Source organism: Ranitomeya imitator, chromosome 7 (assembly GCF_032444005.1).
Source record: "Ranitomeya imitator isolate aRanImi1 chromosome 7, aRanImi1.pri, whole genome shotgun sequence".
NCBI classification, from domain to species: Eukaryota; Metazoa; Chordata; class Amphibia; order Anura; family Dendrobatidae; genus Ranitomeya; species Ranitomeya imitator.
The window spans coordinates 56,425,134-56,439,004 of record NC_091288.1 but is presented as its reverse complement, the minus strand read 5'-3'; the positions used below and the strand labels follow the sequence as shown (position 1 = coordinate 56,439,004).

The window sequence follows — 13,871 nt, the reverse complement described above, 5'->3', positions numbered from 1 at the left end:
GTGGGGTTCTGCAGCTCCTGGCAGAAAGAGGAAGGAAGGAAGAGAGCAAGACTTCAGAGAAAAAAGACAGCGCCACAATGGATGGTGAAAAAATAGAGACTCAAATTTATTCTGCCTTCTGTAGCTACAGAAGGCAGAATAAATGTGAGTCTCTATTTTTTCACCATCCATTGTGGCGCTGTCTTTTTTCTCTGAAGTCTTGGTACGTTGTCCGGGATGGGCTCCCTGGCTCTAGACATGCGCCCCTGTGTCCGCTGAGACCTCAAGAAAAAAAAGGGTGCGGCTTTGACGTTTTTCTGTCTTGACTCGGAAGGAAGAGAGCAGTCTGAAGGACTGAAAGGGCCGTGCAGCCAAGAGGGTGCTGCAGCTCTTGGACAGAGAAATTGAGAAGGAAGAACAGCATGTAGTGAGCGTGCAGGAGAGTGAAGCACAGGAGAGTGACAATTGGGGAGGACAGCTGCGACTGGGCTACCTCCTTGTCAGAGCGCAGACACCGGTAGCTGGAAGACCGAGGTTGTGAGGGACTCCAAGACTTACAGCAGAAACCGGCAGGACAGCTGGACCACACGTCACCGGTCCGCCCTAATACCCAGAAGACACAGTGGCGCATAGAGCCTGGGTCATGATAGAGACCTTGTAAAAAGGCTTGAGCCACCTGTCATACGGGTTTGTGTCCCACCTTTAAGGAGGACAGAGAGAACTGTAAGGACCTTGCCAGAAGCCATAGGCAGTAAGAGACTACAATACCGCCACGCTAATAGGAAGGCTTTTAACTCCACCTGGTAAAGGGGACTCTGAATTCGCATCCAAGCTGGCCGGACCCTGCCCGTACCTGTGATCTGGTGCCCTGGACTGTGGCTGTGTGAAGTTTCCAGTAAACCAGGTAAAGAGACTGCAAATCTGTGTCCTCGGTTCTTTACTGCACCACTCACCATCCTCATCTATACAGCGGGAGCCCTGGGGACCTACTTCATCTGTGGGAAGTTATACCATCTAGCTGCTATAACATCACCCCAACGGACCCCTTTAAGCTGCATCGGTCCCCTCTGATCGAATACCACAGGTGGCGTCACGAACACAAACTTTATTCAATCCCTTTTACATGGGTGCCCAGGGCCACGGACCGAGTTGCTGCTGTCACACATCTCTTTAAGTACCGGACCTGGTACCGAGTACGGCACGGCCCTGGCGGGCGCTCCAATTCCCCATGAAATGTTATGTCATCTTCTTTACAAGCTAATTTTTTGTTTCTGACCTTATTTTATGGTTCAACTGATAAACAAACGTTTTGCTCGTTTGATGTTTTGCGTTTTCACCCCGGCATGTTTACATGGGTAGATAATTGGGAAAGCTTGTTTATTAATTATCAACTCATCTAAATGGACCAGTATATCTCATACTGTAGAAAGGATCACCAATTTAATTTAAAATCAGAAGAGCAATTAATACCTTGGTAATGCCCCCTTTTATTGCATATATGCTCTGGAGGCAGATTCTCAGGGATATCTTTTTCTAGTCCATAGATCTTAACAGCTCATTTACATATTAAGAAAAATGTGGATTTCAAGTGTGAAGGACTGCACCAGGGAGATCTTGCAGAATCCCACTGCTGCCACAACATGTGAAGAATGAAACCAGAGAGACCATGCAGAATCCCATCATTACCACAACATGTGATGAACCTGCACCTCGCCACCCTTCCTGAAGTACGAAGGAACACGTGGTGTGGTCTCATCATTTGCACTAACATGATGCTCCACACTGCCTGGGGACAAGTAAGGTCAGCTTGGTACAGTTTTACACAGACACCCCATGTGCACATTGGCCCAGGGAGGCACAGGGAGTGAGAAGAATTGGCCCATGCAGTCACTGACGTGGCACCACACTCGCTCACACCCCTGAAAGGTTGAGAGGCCCCTTTCACTAGCACCAGTGAAACAGTTTCTGGTCAGCCTGGTAGGACTGCCACCAGTTCCTCGTTAGATACATGCCCGATCCTTTAACGGGAATATAGCGGGCCAGAAACCAGCCCCGGTAGCAAGGAAAGTTCAGCCAAAAACATGAACATGTGGATTCATGGATTGAGATAAAAGAGCAGCCCAAGGTTAAATTATATATTTAATCGCCATAGAGGCACACTCGACAAATCAGTATATATACAATAGTTATACATATAAAATGGTCAAATATGCAAATACAAAAAGTGATAGTATAAAGTATGTAGAATATATAAGTCAGCAGTCAGATAAAAGGCCTTTCTTGTGGGGGAGGGACTGCACCATGGGAGGCTTGTGGTCCCCTCTGCTCCTTGACTTCTCCCCACATAATATGTTGTCATAACCTCCCCAGAAAAAAAAGCAATAGGCCATGCTTTTCCCAAGTATTTAACCCCTTGAGGTCCTTACATCTAGCAGCTAAAATCTCCAAAACCTAAGATGGGTTGTAACACCCCAGGTTCCTGGTTGTTACAGTGGCATTGCTTTCCTCACAGGGAGAGTGATGTCACGCTTGGAGGCAAAGGAAGATCTCTTCTATCACGTAAACACAAACATGCAACAGTTCACACTCCGGGCCAGAAGAGGAGCTCTGATCCTGCTTATGGGTGGCTCCCTTATATATAAATTCTGGTCTGGAGGGAAAGTTAGTTAGTTAGTGCTGGACAGCAGACTGGAGCACTCTGAGGCAGGAAGACGTGTGAGGGGCCGTGCAGCCAGAGGTGCTGCAGCTCCTGGATAGTGACTTAAAGAAGGAAAGAACAGTTTTTAGAGAGCGTGCAGGAGAACGAAGCACAGGCGAGTGACACCAGGGGAGGACAGCTGCGACTGGGCTACCTCCCTGGCAGAGCGCAGATTTTGGTAGCCGGGAGACTGACGTTGTGAGGGACTCTAAGACTTACAGCAGAAACCAGCAAGACAGCTGAACTACACGTAACCTGTCCGCCCTAATACCCAGGAGACACAGTGGCGCATAGAGCCCGGGTCGTGATAGAGACCCTATAAAAAGGCTTGAGCCACCTGTCATACGGGTTCATGTCCTACCTTCATGGAGGACAGAGAGGAACTGTGAGGACCTTACCAGAAGCCATAGGCAGTAAGGGACTACAATACCACCGCGCTAAGAGGAAGGCTTTCATCTCCACCTGGTAAAGGGGACTCTGAACTTGCTTCCATGCTGACCAGACCCTGCCTGTATCTGTGATCTGGTGCCCTGTACTGTGGCTGCCTGAAGAATACAGTAAACCAGGTAAAGAGACTGCAAACCTGTGTCCTATGTTCTTTACTGCACCACTCACCATCCTCATCTATACACCGGGAGCCCTGGGGACATACTTCACCTGTGGGAAGTTTATACCATCTCAGCTGCCTTAACATCACCCCAGTGGACCCCTTTAAGCAGCGCCGGGCCCCACTGACCGAATACCACAGGTGGTGTCACGAACACATACTTTATTCAAAACCCCTTTAAAGACCTTCCCTTTAACATGGGCGCCCAGGGCCACAGACCGGGTCGCTGCCACTGAGACATCCTCCTGTGAGTACCGGACCCGGTACCAAGTACCCCACGGTCCTGCAGGTGACTCATTTTCTTAATATATCCTCAGACACACATTCAACTAGAGAATATTGCGGCACACAGACTCATCGGGTCTGACGTTGACAAACGCATGATCGGGGGCGTACGGCAGTGACATCATGCGCTTCCAATGCTTGCACTCTGAAGTCAGCTGCCAGCTTCAGAAGAGGATGCCATGTGGCAAGGGAGCGGAGAGAATGGTTTATTTTTTTTAAAGCTTGAGAACACACTGGCATACTACATGTATGATATGGGCTGTGCATTATACTACATGGATGACTACGGGCTGTGCATTATACTACATGGATGACTACCGGCTGTTTATTTATTATACTAATATGGAGGACTATGGGCTGTGCATTATATATGGAAGTGCATTACACTGTATGGAGTAATATGGGGTGCATAGTAGATGGAAGACTGTGGGGGTGCATTATATTATATGGAAGACTATGTGCTGCATTATACTATATGGAGTACTATGGGCTGTACATTTTACTATGTGGAGGACTATGGGCTGTGCATTGTGCTATATGGAGGACTATGGGTTGTGTATTATATATGAAGGGTGCATTATATTATATGGAGGACTATGGGGTGAATTATATTATATGAAGGACTATGTGGCGCATTATTCCATATGGAGAGCTATGAGGGATGCATTATACTATATTAATGACTATGGGGCGAATTATACTGTATTGAGGACTATGGGGGTGCATTATACTATAGGGAGAACTATGGGCAGTGCATTATACTATATGGAGTACTATGGGCTGTACATTTTACTATGTGGAGGACTATGGGCTGTGCATTGTGCTATATGGAGGACTATGGGTTGTGTATTATATATGAAGGGTGCATTATATTATATGGAGGACTATGGGGTGCATTATATTATATGAAGGACTATGTGGCGCATTATTCCATATGGAGAGCTATGAGGGATGCATTATACTATATTAATGACTATGGGGCGAATTATACTGTATTGAGGACTATGGGGGTGCATTATACTATAGGGAGAACTATGGGCAGTGCATTATACTATATGGAGGACTATGAGGAGTGCGTTATACTTCTGCTATGAGACTCAATGACTTCTATGCATGCCCCCTGGTAAGATAGGGCCCAGGATAGGGGACATATACACCAGGATGAGGCCAGGCCAGGTGATGAGGGACATACATAACAGTGTGAGGGACATAAATGCTAGGATGGAGGGTATATATATATATATATATATATATATATATATATATATATTCATATATATACATACAAGGATGAGGGACATATATACCAGGATGTGGCCAGAATGAGGGACATACAGTTAAAGCTAGAAGTTTACATACACTATATAAAATGACACATATGCATGTTTTTCGCAACATCTGACATGCAATCAGAATAAACCAGGCCCCCTTTAAGGTCAATTAGGATTACCATATTTATTAATATCTGCTAAATGCCAGAATAATGAGCGAGAGAGAATGTTTTAAGGCATTTTTATTACTAACTGCAAAGTCAAAAGTTTACATACAATGAGATTACTATGCCTTTATACAATTCTGGACTGACCATATGATGATGCCATGTGTTTTGGAAACTTCTGATTGGCAACATCTGAGTTAATTAGAGACTAGTGTTGAGCATTCCGATACCGCAAGTATCGGGTATCGGCCGATACTTGCGGTATCGGAATTCCGATACCGAGATCCGATACTTTTGTGGTATCGGGTATCGGTATCGGATACATAGGGATCTGTAAAATAAAGAATAAAAATAAAAAATATTGATATATTTACCTCTCCGGCGGCCCCTGGACTCAGCGCGGGTAACTGGCAGGCTTCGTTGTTCAAAATCAGCGCTTTTAGGACCCGAGAATCACGTCCCGGCTTCTGATTGGTCGCGGGCCGCCCATGTGACCGCCACGCGACCAATCACAAGCCGCAACGTCACCGCAAGCTATTGACGCGCTCATTTTTAAAAATGAGCGCGTTAATGGCTTTGAAAGACATAGCGGCTTGTGATTGGTCGCGTGGCCGCGACCAATCACAAGCCGCGACGTCACCGCAAGCTATTGACGCGCTCATTTTTAAAAATTTTTAAAAATGAGCGCGTCAATAGCCTGCGGTGACGTCGCGGCTTGTGATTGGTCGCGGCCACGCGACCAATCACAAGCCGCTATGTCTTTCAAAGCCATTAACGCGCTCATTTTTAAAAATGAGCGCGTCAATAGCTTGCGGTGACGTCGTGGCTTGTGATTGGTCGCGTGGCGGTCACATGGGCGGCCCGCGACCAATCAGAAGCCGGGACGTGATTCTCAGGTCCTAAAAGCGCTGATTTTGAACAACGAAGCCTGCCGGTTACCCGCGCTGAGTCCCGGGGCCGCCGGAGAGGTAAATATATCAATATTTTTTATTTTTATTCTTTATTTTACACCTCCCTATGGATCCCAGGGCCTGAAGGAGAGTTTCCTCTCCTTCAGACCCTGGGAACCATGAGAATACCTTCCGATACTTGATGTCCCATTGACTTGTATTGGTATCGGATATCGGTATCGGCGATATCCGATATTTTTCGGGTGTCGGCCGATACTATCCGATACCGATACTTTCAAGTATCGGACGGTATCGCTCAACACTATTAGAGACACATCTGTGGATATATTTTAATGCACACCTGAAACACACTGCTTCTTTGTGTAGCATCATGCAAAAGTATAAAGAAATCAGCCAAGATATCAGGAAGAGAATTGCGGACTTGTACTAGTCTGGCTCATCCTTGGGTATAATTTCAAAATACCTGAAGGTGCCTCGTTCATCTGTACAAACAAATATACACAAGTACAAACAAGATGGGAATGTCCAGCCATCATACAGCTCAGGAAGGAGATAATAATAATCTTTATTTGTATATAGCGCTAACATATTCAGCAGCGCTTTACAGTTTTGCACACATTATCATCACTGTCCCCGATGGGGCTCACAATCTAAATTCCCTATCAGCATGTCTTTGGAGTGTGGGAGGAAACCGGAGTGCCCAGAGAAAACCCACACAAACATCCTTGCAGATGTTGTCCAAGGTGGGATTAGAACCCAGGACCCCAGCGCTGCAAGGCTGCAGTGCTATCCACTGAGCCACCATGCTGCCCCAGGAGATGGTTTCTGTGTCTCAGAGATGAACGTGTTTTGGTCTGACATGTGCATATCAACCCAAGGACAAAAGCAAAAGACCTTGTGAAGATGATGGTGGAAGTTGGTAAGATTGTGTCGATATCCACAGTGAAATGAGTACTCTATCAAGATGGACTGAAAGGCCATTCTGCCAGAAAGAAGCCATAACTCCAAAAGAAACATAAAAAAAGACAGATTAATGTTTGCAAATGTACACAGGAACAAAGACCTTGATTTTTGGAGACATATCCAATGGTCTGATGAAACTAAAATTGAACTTTTTGGGCATAATGACCATTGTTATGTTTGGAGGAAAAGGGAGAAGCTTGGAAGCCTAAGAACACCATCCCAACTGTGAAAAACGGGGGTGGCAGGGTCATGTTGTGGGGTTGTTTTGATGAAGGAGAGACTGGTGTACTTCACAAAATAGATGACATCACGAGGAAAGAATATAATGTGACAATACTGAAGCAACATCTCAAGACATCAGCCAGGAAGTTAAAGCTTGGGCGGAAATGGGTCTTCCAAATGGACAATGACCCACAGCATACTGCCAAAATGGTAACAAAATGGCTTAAGGACAACAAATTCAATGTTTTGGAGTGGCCATCATAAAGCCCTGATCTTAATCCTATTGAAAATATATGGGCAAAACTGAAAAGGCTGGAGCTAGCAAGGTGACCTAAAAACCTGGATCAGTTACACCAATTTTGTCAGGAGAAATGGGCCCAAATTCCGACCAACTATTGTGAGAAGCTTCTGGAAGGATATCCCAAACGTTCAACCCAAGTCAGTCAGTTTAAGGGCAATGGTACCAAATACTAATGAAATGTATGTAAACTTTTGACTTTGCAGTAATAAAAATGCCTTAAACATTCTCTCTCTCATTAGTCTGGCATTTGGCAAATAATAATAATTATGGTAATACTAATTGACCTAAAACGGGAAAGGTTTATTCTGATTTCATGTCAGATATTGAGAAAAACATGCATATTTGCCTCTATAGTGTATGTAAACTTTTGGTTTTAACTGTATATAGCAGGCTGAGGGGCATAAATACCAGAATGGAGTGTATATATATATATATATATATATATATATATATACAAGGATGAGGGGCATATATACCAGAATGAAAGACATATATTTATTAGTGATGAGCGAGTGTGCTCGTTATTCGAGATTTCCGAGCATTCTTGGGTGTTCTCAGAGTATCTTGGGCGTGCTCGTAGATTATGTTTGTGTTGCCGCAGATGCATGATTTGCGGCTGCTAGACAACCGGAACACATGCAGGGATTGCATGTTAGGCACACTTGTGCATCACTATTATTTATATAATCAGGATGGAGGGAAAGCCACGGTCCAAATCTTACACCGGGGCCCATCAGACTCTAGTTACACCACTGATCAGTAGCGTAGCTATCGGGGGGGGGGGCAGAGGCCTGGTGCTCTGAGGAGGCCCACCCGGAGATGCGGTACTGTAACTGTATCGGGGCACGCAAGGTCTGCCTATAGGGGTGCTGCCTTATTACAGGGTCTGACTATGAGGGTGCTGCCTTATTACAGGGTCTGCCTATGGGGGTGCTGCCTTATTACAGGGTCTGACTATGGGGGCTGCCTCATTACAGGGTCTGACTATAGGGTTGCTGCCTTATTACAGGGTCTGACTATGGGGGCTGCCTCATTGCAGGGTCTGACTATGGGGGTGCTGCCTAATTACAGGGTCTGACTATGGGGGCTGCCTTATTACAGGGTCTGACTATGGCGGTGCTGCCTTATTACAGGGTCTGCCAATGGGGGCTGCCTTATTACAGGGTCTGACTATAGGGGTGCTGCCTCATTACAGGGTCTGACTATGGGTGCTGCCTTATTACAGGGTCCGACTATGTAGGTGCTGCCTAATTACAGGGTTTGACTATGGGGACTGCCTTATTACAGGGTCTGACTATGGGGGTGCTGCTTTATTATAGGGTCTGCCTATGGGGGTGCTGCCTTATTACAGGGTCTGACTATGGGGACTGCCTTATTACAGGGTCTGACTATGGGGGTGCTGCCTCATTACAGGGTCTGACTATGGGGGCTGCCTTATTACAGGGTCTGACTATGGGGGTGCTGCCTTATTTCAGGGTCTGACTATGGGGGCTGCCTTATTACAGGGTCTGACTATGGGGGTGCTGCCTTATTACAGGATCTGACAATGGGGGCTGCCTTATTACAGGGTCTGACTATAGGGGTGCTGCCTCATTACAGGGTCTGACTATGGGGGTGCTGCCTTATTACAGGGTCTGACTATGGGGGCTGCCTCATTACAGGGTCTGACTATAGGGGTGCTGCCTTATTACAGGTCTGACTATGGGGGCTGCCTTATTACAGGGTCTGACTATGGGGGTGCTGCCTTATTATTGTGTCTGCCTATGGGGGGCTGCCATATGCTATATAGTCTGCCTATGGGGAGTGCATTATACATGGGGAGTGCATGCCCCCTTTTATTGCATATATGCTCTGGAGGCAGATTCTCAGGGATATCTTTTTCTAGTCCATAGATCTTAACAGCTCATTTACATATTAAGAAAAATGTGGATTTCAAGTGTGAAGGACTGCACCAGGGAGATCTTGCAGAATCCCACTGCTGCCACAACATGTGAAGAATGAAACCAGAGAGACCATGCAGAATCCCATCATTACCACAACATGTGATGAACCTGCACCTCGCCACCCTTCCTGAAGTACGAAGGAACACGTGGTGTGGTCTCATCATTTGCACTAACATGATGCTCCACGCTGCCTGGGGACAAGTAAGGTCAGCTTGGTACAGTTTTACACAGACACCCCATGTGCACATTGGCCCAGGGAGGCACAGGGAGTGAGAAGAATTGGCCCATGCAGTCACTGACGTGGCACCACACTCGCTCACACCCCTGAATGGTTGAGAGGCCCCTTTCACTAGCACCAGTGAAACAGTTTCTGGTCAGCCTGGTAGGACTGCCACCAGTTCCTCGTTAGATACATGCCCGATCCTTTAACGGGAATATAGCGGGCCAGAAACCAGCCCCGGTAGCAAGGAAAGTTCAGCCAAAAACATGAACATGTGGATTCATGGATTGAGATAAAAGAGCAGCCCAAGGTTAAATTATATATTTAATCGCCATAGAGGCACACTCGACAAATCAGTATATATACAATAGTTATACATATAAAATGGTCAAATATGCAAATACAAAAAGTGATAGTATAAAGTATGTAGAATATATAAGTCAGCAGTCAGATAAAAGGCCTTACTTGTGGGGGAGGGACTGCACCATGGGAGGCTTGTGGTCCCCTCTGCTCCTTGACTTCTCCCCACATAATATGTTGTCATAACCTCCCCAGAAAAAAAAGCAATAGGCCATGCTTTTCCCAAGTATTTAACCCCTTGAGGTCCTTACATCTAGCAGCTAAAATCTCCAAAACCTAAGATGGGTTGTAACACCCCAGGTTCCTGGTTGTTACAGTGGCATTGCTTTCCTCACAGGGAGAGTGATGTCACGCTTGGAGGCAAAGGAAGATCTCTTCTATCACGTAAACACAAACATGCAACAGTTCACACTCCGGGCCAGAAGAGGAGCTCTGATCCTGCTTATGGGTGGCTCCCTTATATATAAATTCTGGTCTGGAGGGAAAGTTAGTTAGTTAGTGCTGGACAGCAGACTGGAGCACTCTGAGGCAGGAAGACGTGTGAGGGGCCGTGCAGCCAGAGGTGCTGCAGCTCCTGGATAGTGACTTAAAGAAGGAAAGAACAGTTTTTAGAGAGCGTGCAGGAGAACGAAGCACAGGCGAGTGACACCAGAGGAGGACAGCTGCGACTGGGCTACCTCCCTGGCAGAGCGCAGATTTTGGTAGCCGGGAGACTGACGTTGTGAGGGACTCTAAGACTTACAGCAGAAACCAGCAAGACAGCTGAACTACACGTAACCTGTCCGCCCTAATACCCAGGAGACACAGTGGCGCATAGAGCCCGGGTCGTGATAGAGACCCTATAAAAAGGCTTGAGCCACCTGTCATACGGGTTCATGTCCTACCTTCATGGAGGACAGAGAGGAACTGTGAGGACCTTACCAGAAGCCATAGGCAGTAAGGGACTACAATACCACCGCGCTAAGAGGAAGGCTTTCATCTCCACCTGGTAAAGGGGACTCTGAACTTGCTTCCAAGCTGACCAGACCCTGCCTGTACCTGTGATCTGGTGCCCTGTACTGTGGCTGCCTGAAGAATACAGTAAACCAGGTAAAGAGACTGCAAACCTGTGTCCTATGTTCTTTACTGCACCACTCACCATCCTCATCTATACACCGGGAGCCCTGGGGACATACTTCACCTGTGGGAAGTTTATACCATCTCAGCTGCCTTAACATCACCCCAGTGGACCCCTTTAAGCAGCGCCGGGCCCCACTGACCGAATACCATAGGTGGTGTCACGAACACATACTTTATTCAAAACCCCTTTAAAGACCTTCCCTTTAACATGGGCGCCCAGGGCCACAGACCGGGTCACTGCCACCGAGACATCCTCCTGTGAGTACCGGACCCGGTACCAAGTACCCCACGGTCCTGCAGGTGACTCATTTTCTTAATACATCCTCAGACACACATTCAACTAGAGAGTATTGCGGCACACAGACTCATCGGGTCTGACGTTGACAAACGCATGATCGGGGGCGTACGGCAGTGACATCATGCGCTTCCAATGCTTGCACTCTGAAGTCAGCTGCCAGCTTCAGAAGAGGATGCCATGTGGCAAGGGAGCGGAGAGAATGGTTTATTTTTTTTAAAGCTTGAGAACACACTGGCATACTACATGTATGATATGGGCTGTGCATTATACTACATGGATGACTACGGGCTGTGCATTATACTACATGGATGACTACCGGCTGTTTATTTATTATACTAATATGGAGGACTATGGGCTGTGCATTATATATGGAAGTGCATTACACTGTATGGAGTAATATGGGGTGCATAGTAGATGGAAGACTGTGGGGGTGCATTATATTATATGGAAGACTATGTGCTGCATTATACTATATGGAGTACTATGGGCTGTACATTTTACTATGTGGAGGACTATGGGCTGTGCATTGTGCTATATGGAGGACTATGGGTTGTGTATTATATATGAAGGGTGCATTATATTATATGGAGGACTATGGGGTGAATTATATTATATGAAGGACTATGTGGCGCATTATTCCATATGGAGAGCTATGAGGGATGCATTATACTATATTAATGACTATGGGGCGAATTATACTGTACTGAGGACTATGGGGGTGCATTATACTATAGGGAGAACTATGGGCAGTGCATTATACTATATGGAGTACTATGGGCTGTACATTTTACTATGTGGAGGACTATGGGCTGTGCATTGTGCTATATGGAGGACTATGGGTTGTGTATTATATATGAAGGGTGCATTATATTATATGGAGGACTATGGGGTGCATTATATTATATGAAGGACTATGTGGCGCATTATTCCATATGGAGAGCTATGAGGGATGCATTATACTATATTAATGACTATGGGGCGAATTATACTGTATTGAGGACTATGGGGGTGCATTATACTATAGGGAGAACTATGGGCAGTGCATTATACTATATGGAGGACTATGAGGAGTGCGTTATACTTCTGCTATGAGACTCAATGACTTCTATGCAGGCCCCCTGGTAAGATAGGGCCCAGGATAGGGGACATATACACCAGGATGAGGCCAGGCCAGGTGATGAGGGACATACATAACAGTGTGAGGGACATAAATGCTAGGATGGAGGGTATATATATATATATATTTATATATATATTTATATATATACATACAAGGATGAGGGACATATATACCAGGATGTGGCCAGAATGAGGGACATACAGTTAAAGCTAGAAGTTTACATACACTATATAAAATGACACATATGCATGTTTTTCGCAACATCTGACATGAAATCAGAATAAACCAGGCCCCCTTTAAGGTCAATTAGGATTACCATATTTATTAATATCTGCTAAATGCCAGAATAATGAGCGAGAGAGAATGTTTTAAGGCATTTTTATTACTAACTGCAAAGTCAAAAGTTTACATACAATGAGATTACTATGCCTTTATACAATTCTGGACTGACCATATGATGATGCCATGTGTTTTGGAAACTTCTGATTGGCAACATCTGAGTTAATTAGAGACACATCTGTGGATATATTTTAATGCACACCTGAAACACACTGCTTCTTTGTGTAGCATGATGCAAAAGTATAAAGAAATCAGCCAAGATATCAGGAAGAGAATTGCGGACTTGTACTAGTCTGGCTCATCCTTGGGTATAATTTCAAAATACCTGAAGGTGCCTCGTTCATCTGTACAAACAAATATACACAAGTACAAACAAGATGGGAATGTCCAGCCATCATACAGCTCAGGAAGGAGATAATAATAATCTTTATTTGTATATAGCGCTAACATATTCAGCAGCGCTTTACAGTTTTGCACACATTATCATCACTGTCCCCGATGGGGCTCACAATCTAAATTCCCTATCAGCATGTCTTTGGAGTGTGGGAGGAAACCGGAGTGCCCAGAGAAAACCCACACAAACATCCTTGCAGATGATGTCCAAGGTGGGATTAGAACCCAGGACCCCAGCGCTGCAAGGCTGCAGTGCTATCCACTGAGCCACCATGCTGCCCCGGGAGATGGTTTCTGTGTCTCAGAGATGAACGTGTTTTGGTCTGACATGTGCATATCAACCCAAGGACAAAAGCAAAAGACCTTGTGAAGATGATGGTGGAAGTTGGTAAGATTGTGTCGATATCCACAGTGAAATGAGTACTCTATCAAGATGGACTGAAAGGCCATTCTGCCAGAAAGAAGCCATAACTCCAAAAGAAACATAAAAAAAGACAGATTAATGATTGCAAATGTACACAGGAACAAAGACCTTGATTTTTGGAGACATATCCAATGGTCTGATGAAACTAAAATTGAACTTTTTGGGCATAATGACCATTGTTATGTTTGGAGGAAAAGGGAGAAGCTTGGAAGCCTAAGAACACCATCCCAACTGTGAAAAACGGGGGTGGC

The 13,871-nt window shown here is 45.6% G+C and overlaps 1 non-coding gene across 1 annotated transcript; it reads right to left on the bottom strand.

The window, feature by feature from the left end:
* Positions 1 to 5,608: 5,608 nt before the first annotated feature.
* On the bottom strand, positions 5,609 to 5,761 carry LOC138646268 (small nucleolar RNA snR70). Its single transcript, XR_011314841.1, has one exon. It is a non-coding gene; the product is annotated as a small nucleolar RNA snR70 (small nucleolar RNA).
* Between the last annotated feature and the right edge of the window lie 8,110 nt (positions 5,762 to 13,871).